Raw genomic sequence first — 14,129 nt, 5'->3', positions numbered from 1 at the left:
CAATACCTTTCAATTAGCTCATTCAAAAATCTAAAACACAAATAAAACAAAACAGTGGTTCTGAAATTCTTGTAGACTTTCTTTTCTCCTTCACAATTTCCCCTTCAATTGTGGATGAACTCTGGATATCTTTTTATTTGATAAACTACAATATTATCTGTCTGTGAACCATAATGGATAGATTTAATTTAGAGGTGCCAGATGATAAGGGGTTATGATAATGTACTGATTTTCAACAAGGGGAGAGATAGTGTGGCCCACGGGCATTACCAGTTGTCACAATTGACGGGTGCTCCTGGTATCTGGTGGGTGAAGACCAAGGATACAATAAACATCCTGTAATGCAAAAGAGAGCCCCCTACAACAATTATCTGGCCCAAAATTTGAATAGGGTCACAGCTGAGAAGCCCTGTAATAGTGTCGCCAGAATTGAAGGAGAAAGTTCTAATTCTCATATTCTATTTACAAAAGTATAATGAATACTTGAGACAACTGAAACAGTCACTTGACAAAAAGAAAAAAAGTCATTAGATATTAGAAGTAGTTTGGTTTGGGGCTGTACAAACTGGCTGCCTGCTTATTGGAATATTAAATATAAAATTCAGCAAATCATTTTATTAGTGTCATTAACGTCTCAAATTAAGGAAGGCACCATCATGTCTTAGGAATCAGCCAGCAGGTGGCACTCAAAGCCAACAAAGCAAAGAACTCCATTTTAACAAGACTGAACAGCAGGGATTTTTAAACTCCTATTGTGTGTGTATTTATATCATTATAATTCATATATACAACATCCACAACCAATAGACAACCTTTGCTTACTTCTAAACTATTGCCAAAAATACTCCACAAATGAATACTTAAGTTAAAGCAAAAAGTTTGATGTTAAAATATTAATCTTAACTATCAACAGCACACAAAAAATAAATTGCATGTAAATTAAATAAGTAATTATTTTTCTTAATTATACCTTCAAGTGAGTTTGTAGGTTTTGAAATGAGTAATGCTGGGATATTAAGTAGGGATGAACTTGGAGGCCATCACATATACAATTCTCATCACTGCAATCTACAGTAATATAGTCCCTGTTCTACTTGGGTAACCAAACTACAAAGATAACTAAAAGCTGAAAAAAAGTTTATCATTACTAAAGTTCCTAGGTTAGCAGCTCTTTGAAACATTATTTCATTCAAATGCTACGTCTGCATGTAAGCAAACTGAGATCTATGTACACTGACCAGGAATACAGTCTATAATTTGTAATCATCACAGTTATATCACAAAAGGAAGGAGCTAATAAAGAGAAAAGCTAAAATTAAGGAAATAGGAAATGAAAATCAGAATAAAACCTTTCAAGTAAATCTAAGAGTAGACTCCTGGGGAAGAAAAATCCAACCAACAAATAGACAATCCTGGCAAAGCTAAGCAAGAAAAAAGGCAAGAAAGCAAAAATATGCATTAATTGTTAAAAAGGGGATATGACCACCGATTATAAGAGAACGCTATGTATAAGCTTACTGGGCGTAAATCTGGAAATCTTACTGAAATGGCCAACTTCCTAGACAAATGTAAATTTTTAAAAGCAACCTGAAGAAAAGAAAGAAAACTTGATTGCTGGCTTAGTTTCACTAGGAGTTTTCAAACTGTAGAGAGACAGTTTGGGGGGGGGACACATCAAGACAGAAACAATGGTAGATAGAAGAGAGAGTAGAAGAAAAAGAAAATTCATGTTTTTCTTAAAAAAATTTTCAGAGAAATGAGGAAAAAAGAATATCTCTCAATACATTTTACAAAACTAACACCATTTAAATAACAAAATCTGATTAAGACACTCCATCCTTGTTCCCACCAGAAATGCAAAATTCCAGCAGTATACTAAAATATACAATTAAGCACAGTTTATATTGGAAATGAAAAGATGGTTCACTCTTAGGCAATCTGTTACTGTAACTCACCACTGAAAAAGCACTTCATAAAATACAGCATTTTTTTAATTTAAAAAAACTCAAGCAAAATAGAAATAGAAGAATCTTATTTTCTATGGATCTAATTCTAAGCCATCATCAGGCTTAAAGTGAAATACTAGACATTTCCATTTTGGGAATAACGGCACCTCCTTATCACCACTACAATTTTTTTCCATTATATATGACACAGGGTTAATATTAATATAGTGTTCTTATAAATCATTAAGAAAAAAATAACTATCCCAATAGAAAGGTGGATTAAGAATTTATAAAAAAGAAATGTAAAAAGAGCTAATGACAAACTTCAACTTTTTTCACTAGTGATAAAATAAAAAGCACATCAACACAGTGAAATATTTTCCAGCTGTTAGAATGGCAACTTTAAAAGTATAATACCTCTCATTGTAAAGAGTGTGGAGAAGAGATCCTTTACACATTATCAGAGGGAATATATACCAGTATATGCTTTACCAAGAGTAACTTAAAAAGATATAATTTAAAATTGTTATAAAATGGGAATAAGCCTTTCACCCAGTAATTTCACTCCTAGCAATCTATTTCAAGGTTTTAATAGAATAAGCATGCTAAAACATCTGCACAAAGATACTCATTATAGTACAGTTTTCACATAGAAAAATTAGTCATTATAAGACAATTTCACAACATAAGTAATGGTACCATCTTTTTTTTTTAAAGATTGGCACCTGACCTAACAAACTGTTGCCAAGCTTTTTTTTTCGCCTTTCTACTTTTTCTTCCCAAATCCCCCCCAGTACACAGTTGTATATTCTAGTTGTGGGTCCTTCTAGTTGTGGCACATGGGATGCAGCCTCAGCATGCCCTGAGGAACAGTGTCGTATCTGTGCCCAAGATATGAACCAGCGAAACCCTGGCCCGCCAAAGCGGAGCACATGAACTTAACCACTTGGCCGAGGCTGGCTCCAGTAATGGTACAATCTTACACTCTAACATTATACCTTCAAAAATTTTTTCGGTGAGGAAGATTGGCCCTGAGCTAACATTTGTGCCAATCTTCCTCTACTTTATGTGGGACACTGCCACAGCATGGCTTGAGGGCCCGGGCTCGGTGGGCACCCATAATCCGCACTGTGAACCCTAGGAGGCCAAAGCCGAGTGCCCGAACTCAACCACTATGCCACCTGCCGGCCCCTCAAAATTACTTTAAATTTATCTTTGGAATAACGCCCACTATCAATTGAAGGACACAGACTGTAAAACAGTATTACACAGCATGGTACAACTTTCGTAAAATAACCACTACCTATCTACATACAACACGTGCATAAAAACAATTCAGAAGGGCACACACACGCCAAAACTTTAAGAGGGGTTATATACGTGAGGATTAAATGGATTTCTATTTTCTTACATTAATTATTTTCAAATAACTTAATATGCTACTTTAACAATCAGAAAAAAATCAATAAAGCTATTAGCATCTACCCTCTTTTCCTCTAAAAGATGGAGAGGGAAAAAATTATTGTAACTAACTCCTTATAGTAACTCATAGTGATTATTAATTATTAAAATGAATAACTACGTGACCCAATTATTACAAATGTTATTTATCTATAATCATAAATTTTCATTTTACTATCTATATGTACTAATATAAACTAAACAGATTTCCTCACTTTACCTCCAAAAATGGAGACTAATCGTTACGACTACAAAGCCACACCCGCAGTACACACAACATTTCTGACTCGGGTCGGTCAGAAGCCCTCCCAGACTGCGCGTCGCGGGGCTGAGGCAACTCCAGGCATCTACGAAAACGCAGGCAAACGGACACCCCAAAGAGAAGGAAGACTGAGCACATTTTGCTCCGAGTCCCGGGTTCGGCGAGAGGGACAAGCGTCCCCGACGCCGACGCCCCAGCCCTCCCCGCCATGCGCCCCAGGAGCTAAGGCCCTCCGCCCGCGCGCGGCCATCATGGCGTCCGGCTCCTCTGAGGCGGTCGCACGAGGGAGCCTCCGCCGCCCCCTCCCTGGCATGAGGGGCCACCGCGCAGGCGCCGCAGCCCAGCCGCCTCAGCCGCGGCCCCGCGCCGCCCCACCCCCCCAGCGGGTGTCCCCATTCCCACAGCCTCCGAGGGCCCCCAACCCCGCCGCCCCACCCTCGCCAGGGCGGGAAGGCGCCGTCCTCGGAGCCCGGGCCTCAGAGGCAGCCCGCGAGGCCCTCGGAGCCCACTGTAGGGCACGTTCGGTTCGCGCGGCCCGCGCCGCCATCTCGCGGAGGCCGCCTCAGCGCAGGAGCAGCGCGGAAAAGGCGGCCGGTGGGGGGAGGGGACACAGAAGGCCGCCCGCGCCCCAAGTCCCAGCCAGCCCAACACCCAGGCCGCCCGCAGGGCCCAGCAGGCCCGCGCTGGGAGCGAGGCGGTGGCGTACAGGCCGCGGCCGCGCACGTGTTCGGCGGGCGGGGCGCGGGCGGCAAGCGGGTGGGTTCGAGGCATCCTCCCAGCCGCCCCGCCTGCCCTCGGGGCCGTGTAGGCCGCGCCCTGGCTGCCAGCTGGCCGCCCCCACTCCGGCCCAGCCTGCGCTGCACCGGGCAGGCGCCCCACCACACTAGGCCGAGCGTCGGCGCCCACCGCCCCTCAGGCCTCCTCTCCTCAACTCACCATGATGGCGGCAGCTCGCAGTTCCCACCGCTGAGGCTCGAGGAGGAGCAGAGGCCGGCTTCTAGCACCACTCTGGGGGCTGCTGTTAAGGCTGCCCGTGCTCACTGCCCGGCTTCGACTGGGCGAGAGGAGAAGAGTCAGACGAGGAAGGACCAGCAAAGGTGGGAGCCGAGGCGGACGAGCCGAGACGCAGCGGCGGCGAGGCTGAGGGGGGCAGGCTGACTGAGGCGTGGCCGCGGGGCCCGTGGGGCTCTGCGCCGGGTACGGCTCGGAGGGCGGCCTCAGCCAATGGGCGGCACGCCCCCGCCCCCTGCGGGGGGCCCTGGGGGGACACCGGCGCCCCGGCAGGGATGCTCAGGGGGTGCACAGGGGGTGCGCGTGGGCCGGCAGCATGCACCCGGGAGGCATCGCCCAGACACAGACAGGTCCACGGACACACCAACGTGACAGTGCCACTGAAGGTCACTTGACATAAGTATGCGTACTTAAATGTATGTTAAAGTTAAAAAAAAACTTAATATGTCTAGGCTCTAGTTTCAAAATGGCGTCCTGAATGCACGGGATTAGTCCAATCATAATTATCCCTATCGCCGGCCCCCAAATCAAATACCTACAGAAATAGAAAATAGAGACAAGTCTATGGAAAATAGGGAAGGAGACATCAAAAGTCCAGAAACTTGGACGCCTGCTGTCAAGTTTGAGGTGAAAGAAATAGGAGCTGAGCAGCCCGATTTGCTGTTCAGGATGTTCATTCCTTCAAGAAAGGTTTGTTGAGTGCCTGCGATTGCCAGGTACTGCACATGGAGGAGTGAAGAAAACGGGCAAACATTTCTTCCCTCAGGGAGTTTAAACTGTAAGTGGGAGAGTTTACCTTCTAGGCCTTACAAGAAGCAGCTAGGCCTACCTAGAGAATTCTAGAACATTCTCAAGGTCAGAGAAACAGGGCCCAGAGCGAGGGGAGCTGTGAGGTAGTTGGTGGAGCACATCATGCAACTTTGGAAACCACTTCAGCACCCTCTAGGCACAGGAGGTAACTAGCTATGACTTTTATCCTCAGACTTCACTTTTGTACTGATAGAAAGCATTAAACGGTTATTTTGTGAGTTGGCAAAATGGTGGACTTTGTAACCTGAATACTGTATATCAGTACCAACACTTAGCATTACTGAATAAAATAATGACTAACTTTATTTTTGATATGCAGCTAAACCTATAAGAAGTGAAGAGAAATCCCAAGATGCTAGAAATTAAAATAAATTGAAAACCAGAGCAGTGACTTGTTGAACTGGTTCTTCTCTGGCCCTGAGTGCGAGGGCTGGGGTGTAGTTTGACCCAAAAAACTAGTTTGCTCTGGACTTTCCTGGTTTTAGCACTAAAAAACCCCTGCATTCCTGGAAACCAGGTCCCAGGCAAACAAGGATAGTCAGTCATCCCAGGTGAGGGCAAGATGTCTCTGGAACTCAAGGCCTGGAAGTATAGGGGCAGGAGGTGAGGGTCTGGAGTAGGTGGTGGGAGCTGGAACTCAATACACTACAAAAGGCCGTTGTCCCTGAAAGACCTCGTCCTCAGGAAAAGAGGAGACGAGGGAAAATATCGAACACCCAGTGGACAAGCAGACGAGGAAACTTGTTCCACTTCTGGATGAAAAGAAAAAAATTATTTACCTCTATGAAATTTTGAAACCCTAGACCTGCATTTCACAAGAGTTTGGAGTTTAAATTTATAGCACATGTGTGTTGTTAGAATCTCAACATCTAGAAATTGATTCCCCCAACCCCCACCACCTCCCCCAAAAGATCCCAGACAAGGTGCATTTGGAATGCCTGGCAGAAATAAACATAAAACCAACCTGGAGGGATGCTTCCATAAAAGGCTGAAAGGGATTGTCATAAGAAAAGGACCCTTTAAAGAGAAGCTCAGGGTGAAAAATTATAAAACATTATTTACCATGAATGAGAATGGCAGACAACAAAGAAAATTAAAATGCCCAAAACTTACAGAAGCAGCTTCTTTTGGATTGAGTGTGTCTTTGCTTTTTCTCTCACCTTATTTGGAGTAATATATTCCATGTATATTTTAAGGTGATTATTCTATTTTAACATGTAAACTTAAAAGTCTAGAACTAATAAATATCTTTACTGTCCTCTTGAATAATTCAAAGTGCTTGGGATGTTTTAACTCTGCACATCGCCTCCCGTTTTATAAGCTATTATCATTGTTATTCACTACTTTAGTTCTATTCTGTATTCCTCCTATAAATTAGACCATGAGTTTTAGACCCACCCACATGTGTAAAAACATTTTCTTACCATTTCTTTGCATATCTGTGATCTTCCTTCTGGATTATTTCCCCTGCGCCTGAAGTAAGTTCTATAGAATTCCCTTTAAGGAGAGGATGATGTGGTAAACTCCCAGGTTTTTTCTCACCTGAAAGACTTTCATTTTGCCCTTTTTCGTTGAAGATAATTCTACTGGATATATAATTCTAGGTTTACCGTTGTCTTTTTTTTCTCGGAATATTGAACATATTATTCCATTATCTTCTGGTTTCCGTTGCTACTGAGAAATCTATCAATCTAATTACTGGTTGACATCTATTTTTATTTGGTGTTCTGAAACTTCAAAATGATGCGACAAGGTGTAGAGTTTTAAAAATTTCTCTTTCTTAGGAGTTTTTGGACTCTCTGGATTTGTGGATTAGTTTTCAACCACTCTAAAAAATTTCACCCATTTTCTTGTCAAAGATTAACTGATTAAGGAATTCATCTATTTTCATCTTTCATCTTTCATAAGCAATTCTTACAACTATTTTTGTTGAGATCACGACTTTTTCAAAGGTTGTGTTGTTTTCTTGAAATCTTACAAAATCTTCACTTAATAGAAAAAGAATTGTTATTTAAGATCAAAAGTGACTAATCGTTTCAGTGTGTTAAGATTGGTAGCATAATTCACATCAATTTAGAGATAAATGTCTGTTTTGCCTCCAGAGACTGGTAGAGAAGGGAGAAGAAAGAAAGGCCAATGTTTTTTAACTCCTCTGCCAGTGCTTTTGTGCTCCGAAAGCCTAAGACTTTGCTTAGAGGGTTTACAATTAGTATAAGCACTCCCAAACTTCATTCATTTGCAGACTATTTTTGTGATTGTTGTTGTATCTGTTCTGAATCTCCACATTATTATTTATCTAATATTTTAAAAAACGGACTCACTGTCATCTTAAACAATAGTATTTATGAAATCATATTTATTGTGTTACATTTTTTAGCAATGCACAGTAACATAAATATATAACTATTAAAATTTAAAAACAATATTTGTTCATGGATCAGTTCAGATCACAAGCTCCCAGGGCAACAGGGAACATACTTTTGGAAAATACTGGATTGGGAGAATTCTTTGTGTAGTCTTTGGATATGCAAAGTTAGGTCCAAGGAACTAGGGAGTGGAGTGTCAAATTGTTCTACATAATAAATGAGAGTAATTGAATTTGAAGGGGGAAACCAAGCAAGGCTGGAAATGTTGAAATCTGGGAATTTGGAGACAAGAAGTTGGAACCTGCACTGAAAGATGCTATTTGAGTACATTGGAATCATCTGAGGCATTTAAAAGTTCATATTCCCAGACCAATTAAGTCAGCTGAGGGTGAGACTCAGACATCAGTATTTTTTTTTAAAGTTTCTCAAATTACTCCAATATGCAATCAAATTTGAAAATCTTTGCTATACAGCTTTCCTACTCAAAGTTTGGTCCTCAGAGCAGCAGCTTCACGTCACCTGGGTGCTGTGGAATCTCAGGCCTCACCCTAGCCTTACTGAAGCAGAATCTGCATGTTAAGGTCTCCAGACAGCTCACAAACACATTAAAATTTAGGAAGCCCTGACAGAGAATATTTGCCATAAAGAACTTGCATGCTTGGATTTAAGGATCCCTTACCTTACAGGGAGAGATTGCTTTCCCGGCCTCTCTTGCAGCTAGACCTGGGCATGTGATTTATACAGCACTGCTGAAATGCACCCATCCTCAATTTTGAATAGAAGACTAATGATGCCACAAACGAGTGACTGCGGAGAATACATTCTGGAGAGAGTGGCAACAGCAGCAGCAGCCATGGCATCAGTTAGAGCAGCACTGCCCACTGCTGTCTGTCGTGCAAGCTGTGATGTGATTCAGTGCCCAGTGGTGGCAGCTGGAGCTTCTTCACTGGACCAGTTCTGCAGCATGATTCCATGTATCATTCCTGGAGACACAGACTTCCAACCTGGTTCTTCAGTCCTTTTCAAGATTCCCCTCCTGCTTAAATCAGCCAAAACTTCTGTGGCTATTGCTTGCAACAAAGAACCTTGATTGACTAGGTGATGAGTGAGGTCAGCCAAAGTACTTTTAAGAAGAGGGTTAACAGCTGAAAGATTTATGGCTCTTCACTCTGTGACTCCATAACATAATAGCCCTCTATTGCTTGTGACCCTTAGTAAGGTTCTATTGCATACACAAAAGCTTTGTGCCAGTGGTGTTTTGTGAGGCATGTCAAGGAAAGGGTCTCTTTTCCCTCTTTGTAGCAACATGGTATAGATAAAGACTGTATGCTGAGCAGCAAGGTGATCCGCAGATCAAATGCAGCAGGAACAGAGAACCTTGGAGCCACAAGTGACCTGGAAAAGCACAAATCATACTCTCAGAATTCCCAAAGAGATAGGAAGAGCTAAGGGTGCTATTCCCATTGCATGTGGGCTGGAGTTTGAGGCAATTTCATTTAAATCTCAAGGAACTGAGCGCCTCAGCTCCCATTGGACCTGAATTCACATTGCCCAGCATAACAACACACATCTCGAGTGCACTTGTGCATACTCACAGAGATGTCTGTCCTCTGAGCAGTGTTGCTTAAGCGCTGCTTGTTCACCTTTAATCCTAGTACCTACATAATAATTTATTCATTCAACACAATCCCCTAAGCAGGTTGCCTGAATTTTGGGTTGGTCTGAACCAAGCTGACCTAATCTTCACAATGGCTTTGTAAGACCTGCCTAAACAGATGACTGTGAAAAATGATTGACTTATTAAAAGTAGCAATAATGACAGTAATCACTGCTATGGTGTTTACTATGTACCAGGCACTATTCTAACCATTTTACTGTTCATCTAATCTTTCTAACAATAATAGGTACTATTTTTATCCCTGTTTTATAGAGAAGGAAAAAGCAGCACAGAGAGGTCAAATAACTTGGCTGAGATGGCACAGTTGGTAAATACCAGAATGGCAATTTTTAACCCACTCAGGCTTCTGAGTCCGAGTTCTTAACCATCATGCTGCATTAGCAAACTACATGGAGGAAGAAAGGGCTAATGTAGTGGGACAATGTTAGGTATTAAATCGCTGGTTTTCCTGAGAGTAGCCACGTAAATAGGGAGGCTATGAGTCTTTCCTCATTAAAAGAAAAGTTTTCAGTTATTTCTGACTGACCTATCTTAATAAGTAGAGTTACTATCAGGACTTCAGATGCTCCATCAAAATGAAGCGAAACCCCCAAATCTACACCCAAACCATCCTATACCAGTGAATTGTTCCAACACCATCGGCCCCTGAGGAGGCTACCTGCTTAACAAAGAAGAAATGTCCTTCAGAATTGTGAATTTCCTGCAGAATTGTGCCTGTCAGAGAATCTTCTAGTCCTTTTCCCAAGCATTGGGATCAAATCTAAAGTGTTTGACCACCTCGGGCCTTGGCCCATGCTGCTGGTGCCCTACACACACATATCCTCTCTGCAATCACTTTGAAACTGCTTTCTCTGAGTCAAGAGGCATCACTGAGCAGGCTGCGTATCAGAGAAGCAGAAGCTGTTTAACACTAGTGGAGAAGCAGGGAGAAAAAACTGGCAGAACTCACTCGTCTTTCTTACCTCACGCCTAGTCACTCGTACCTCCATTTCCATAGTTTTATTCTTTCTGTGTTTAATTTTTTTCTTGTCTTTATGCCTTTTTGAAAATACGTGAATATTTCCCTTTCTTAAAATAGTTAAAAGCGTTAAATGTAGGGTTTAAGTTCCCTTTTGACCTCCAATTAGGCATCCCAGATCCCTCCCCAGAGGCAACTTCTATTAGTAGTTTGATATGAATCCTTTCAGGTCTTTTTCTAGGCATTCCTTTGTGTATACTTATATAAAATATTTAGTATTTTTACTTATAGAAATTACTTGTATTAATGGAAAATATTTACTTTTTTTTAGTATACCTGTAGAAAATATGTACTTGTGTTATATATTTGTACTTATAGAGCATATATATATTTAGAATATATAATACTTTATTGTATATTTTTAACACAAAAGGTATCATACTGTATACAGTCTGACTCAGAGACTTCTAATTTCACTGTATAGATCTACTTAATTCCTTTTAACTGTGGCATAATTTTACGTATATGGATATACCATAGTTATTTAACCATTCCTTGATCAATGGACATTTAGGCCGTTTTCACTTTTTCATTGCTAGAAATTACATACAGTGAACCTGTCTAATTGGAGCCACATGAGTATTTTTCTGCAGTGAACGCTAAGAGGTATAATTTCCGGGTCATGGGATATGTACATTTCAAATTTTAATAGATAGCATGAAACTGCCTTTTAAAGTGCTGTGCCAATATGTAGCAATGTACATCTGTGAGTGAGAGTCCCATTTATGTATTCACTTGCCAATATTATTATCACACTTTGCCAACTTGATGAGCAAGAAATGGCATCTCATTTTTTTTAATAAGATTTTTTATTTTTTTCCTTTTTCTCCCCAAAGCCCCCTGGTGTACATAGTTGTACATTCTTAGTTGTGGGTCCTTCTAGTTGTGGCGTGTGGGACACTGCCTCAGCATGGCTCGATGAGCGGTGCCATGTCCGCGCACAGGATTTGAACCGACGAAACCCTGGGCCGCATGCAGCAGAGCCTGCAAACTTAACGACTCAGCCATGGGGCCAGCCCCTGGCATCTCGTTTTCATTTCACTTTGCATTTCCCTGATTGCTCCTGCAGTTGAGCCTCTTCTTACTGTTTGTTGACTGTTCAGGTTCCTCTTCTGTGAAGGGCCTGGTCATAGCCTTTGGCCATTTTTCTTTGGGGTTGCTTGTCTTTTTCATACTATTTTGTGGGAGTCTGGCTTCTTTCTTTCTTTTCCTCCTCAGCCTCTTGGGCAAAGGGTGCAGTGGCACTGGCGCCTCCTTGAAGTTCTGGTCCAGTGCAATGAACTAGAGTTACATTCATTTCTAGGAATTTCTTTCCCTAAACTGAAAAGATGTAAGCCACGAGGGGCAGGCCCTGTGGCATAGTGGTTGAGTTTGTGCACTCTGCTTTGGTGGCTTAGGGTTTGTGGGTTCAGATCCCGGGCGTGGGCCTATGCACTGCTTACCAAGCCATGTTGTGGCAGGCATCCCACATAGAAAATAGAGGAAGATGGACACAGATGTTACCTCAGGGCCAAGCTTCCTCAGCAAAAAGAGGAGGATTGGTGGCAGATTGGCAGCAGATGTTAGCTCAGGGCTGATCTTCCTCAAAAAAAAAAAAAAAAAAGAGAGATGTAAGCCACTAGCAAAAGAGAAAAGGAAATCTCTGGTATAAACACCAACTGTTGAACCTTTTATTGCCTTTGAACATCAACTCTTTCCTGGATGTCCTCCTAACAAACCAGATAAGAGCTCTTCTTTAAACCAGTCAATCACTTTCAAAAAACATTTTTTAGGAACCTAAGGAATTGCCAAAGAGAAGGAGAACTATGCTTTCTAGGAGGTGTGCTTTCTAAAGAGCTTTCTGTATTTTGTAGTTTTTTAAGGCAATGTGACAATCTCAAAGAAATCTACTGAGGGCAACAATGTGCTCAGGTCCAACAACTCTTCAAGTTGTGTTCTTGCCCCTGGGCCCCTGAATTTAGAGTGAGCATATGTGTAGAAAAAAGAGGTGAGACATCAGATGAATAAATACAGCATTCACGGGGCCAGCATTTAGAGCTTAGCAGAAAAGCTCTGGAAACAACTTGATTAACACAAACATCAGTTAATCTCTGATCACCCCAAAAGGGAGATGCTAAGATGTTTCCTTTTCCCCACTGAGGATTTTTCCTGTGTCCTATGTAGAATTGGCTGAAAAAGAATCTGTCTATAGTTTCAGAACCACCAAGGCTTCCCTTTTGGCAAACACTTTGTTTCGTGTAGCTGCAGCAAGTACTTCAGCCAGCCTGAACACGGGAAAGGAAGTGAGAGGACAGGAGAACAACACAAGTTGAAAGAAGATCATAGACTAAAGAGAGAAAAGACATCCGAAAAGAAGGGAATCCACATTCTTAAAAGAAAGAAAGAAAGATAGTTGAAGGAAATGTTCTTTTGTCATTTCCCATATCTGGTCAGTCAACAAGTTCTATTTGTTTTCTTCTAAATTGATTCTCTAATAGATCTTCCTTTCTATTCCCACCACTTTCTTTTAGACCGTAGGACATACCCTTGGTTAAAAAAGAAATCAGGTCGTGTTCTCTTCATTTTGTGCCTGGATGATTCCAATAGCTGTATGAGTAGAACCCATACCAGCTAAATCTTCTTCAAACACTACTGTCAATATATTGCTCTTTTGCTCTGCTCACAAACCTTCCACAGTTCCCTAGTTCCAGCTTTATCTCATTAAAGTTAACCTTTTCAGCCTGGCTCTTAGAACCCTTTTGTATATGACCACATGCTACATAACCCTAATCATAGACTGTCTCATCAACATTCCCTTTGCATTCTGCCTTCTGTATTCCTTCCATTTAGAATGCCCTTTCAGCTTTGCTTTTCTATTCTGAATCCTATCTATTCTTGATGGTCTAGGCAAGTTTCCCCTTCTCTGTGAAGTTTTCTGTCTATTCTACCTTTATCTTCCTCTCTCATAGCCATTTCAGTGCCCAAGGTATGTAATGTGCAATTTTGGATGGCAACACTTGTGAAATTGGGTAAGGAGTATAGCAAATCTTTCTATGTGCATTGAGTTTGCATTGTCTCTAGCACTTACTGACACTGGGCGAGCTACTTACCCTCTCTGAAGCTCCATTTTCTCATCCATAAAAGTGAGAGGGTAATACTGTTCTACCTTAGAGGATCAGTGGAAGGATAGGATAGGTGAAAGGATGGGTCTATGATGCTTAACACCATTTGTTATTAGTGCCATTGAATTGATTCTGACTCCTAGTCACCCTGTGTACAGCAGAGTGAACCCTGCCTGGTCTTTTTGTACCATCCTCTCACCTTCCAGCGCTCTATCAGACAGTGCTCTGCTGCTAATCACAGGGTTTTCATGGCCAATATTTTCAGAAGCAGGTGGCCAGGTCCTTCTTCCTAGTCTGTCTTAGTCTGGAAGCTCTGCTGAAATCTGTCCACCATGGGTTACCCTGCTGGCATTTGAAATACCGGTGGCATAGCTTTCAGCATCACAGTAACATGCAGCCACTACAGTATGTCAACTGGCAGATGGATGGTGTGGTTCCCTGGCTGGGAAAAGAACCCGGCCTGTGGTGATGAGAAG

The sequence above is a fragment of the Equus quagga genome, chromosome 1 (assembly GCF_021613505.1).
Source record: "Equus quagga isolate Etosha38 chromosome 1, UCLA_HA_Equagga_1.0, whole genome shotgun sequence".
Classification (NCBI taxonomy): domain Eukaryota; kingdom Metazoa; phylum Chordata; class Mammalia; order Perissodactyla; family Equidae; genus Equus; species Equus quagga.
This window is presented reverse-complemented; position numbering follows the sequence as displayed.